The sequence below is a fragment of the Stegodyphus dumicola genome, chromosome 10 (assembly GCF_044657685.1).
Source record: "Stegodyphus dumicola isolate Sdum_Otavi_A_Nest chromosome 10, ASM4465768v1".
Taxonomy (NCBI): Eukaryota; Metazoa; Arthropoda; class Arachnida; order Araneae; family Eresidae; genus Stegodyphus; species Stegodyphus dumicola.
In genome coordinates this window covers 4,034,519-4,036,046 of record NC_140777.1, presented here as the reverse complement: position 1 = coordinate 4,036,046, position 1,528 = coordinate 4,034,519, and positions in this window count along the sequence as shown.

The window sequence follows — 1,528 nt, the reverse complement described above, 5'->3', positions numbered from 1 at the left end:
TAGCAAAATATGATTCTTTATTTCTGTTGAACATACAGAGCTTTGTTTTTACATGCTGAGTTTTATATATTTTTCTTTTATTAAACACTACATACATTTCAACTCTTCTTCAAATTCACTGCTCGTTTGTCCCACATTTTCTTAAAATATGAATTGTCTGCTGCATTCATTTGTTTATTATCTGCTTCTATGTAAACTTTATATAAATTGTCCATTTTTGTCCTATGCATGATATACCAGTTTCATTAATCAGTGGCGCATAAAAAATGTTCCTAATTAAATTCCACAATATTGGTTATTAATTTACATAGCATACTATATAAAGAACAGTGTTTACTGAAAAGATAATAATGTTTTCAAATTCAGTTGATCCCTTTGGGGTACATTCATAAGCTGTTTTAACAGAAGTATTACGTAAAGTTCCTTTGTATTGGATTTTAGTGTGAAGGAATAACTTTTAATTGAACTGAATAACCTTCACTGAAATTTAATATAAAACAAATAACCTTTTAATGGCACTGTTATGCAATAACAAAGGATATCGCAAACTACAGAGTAATCCACAATTTCATATTTTCTACAGCCCACTTATTAAATTGTAAATCCACAAGAAAATTTCTAAATCAGAAATATTGCATTCATAATTTAGAAATTAAAAACTACCTTTAGTTATGACAAATCTTATCAATGAATATTAAAACATTTTCTGAAATATTTTAAAATTAATATATATGATTATTAAATTAGAAAACTTTTAAGCAAAGTTTTTAGTAAAATTTTTATTTTTGTTGTTGTCTCAGTTTCATTTGCTTCATCTAACTCCAAAGATGAAGGTATTTCGAGAGGGAATATTTTCTGTATTGGTCGAAATAATTCTCTAGACATGGTTCTGACACGAACTACTCGAATGTTCCCTCTTTTTCATGGTTATAGCTCAATCATTTTTGCTAGAGGCCGCAGAATTTTGCGTTTGTCATCACACTCAGTGAAAACTATATCCCTGAATTTTTATTTGTTGAGAAATCGTCACTGTAGATGGATGTTGCATTAACAGCCCAAGATATCCATTTCTAAATCTCTTTCTCAAGAGTTCTCGTAAATTCTGTAGATATTTCAAAAATCAACTTTATCAAGGTGATCCAAGTCAGGACAGAGACAGGAATTTCATCTTTAAATAAGGATGGTGTCAAACGGATGAGATTATCAGAGTCCTTTGACAGATTAGTGAGTGGTCTGGCATTCACAGTTGCACATCACACTCATCAATTCTTAATAATTCAGACACGACTGGCCTAGGACTTGAAACAAGAGCTTATCAACCATTTGAACAAGTCGTTCCCAAAAGCACCCCACGATGGTGCTGCGGGTAGACTGAACTTCCAGTCGATCTTGTTTGTAGCAGCCAATATTAATCTCTTCTTTATTATGGATTGGGATAGAAAGAAGCCATTCTTCTGCCGCCTGTGTCAACCAAGGTGGGCCCTCCCACCATCTTGATTTAATAAGTTTCTTCGCGGAACATCCTCTT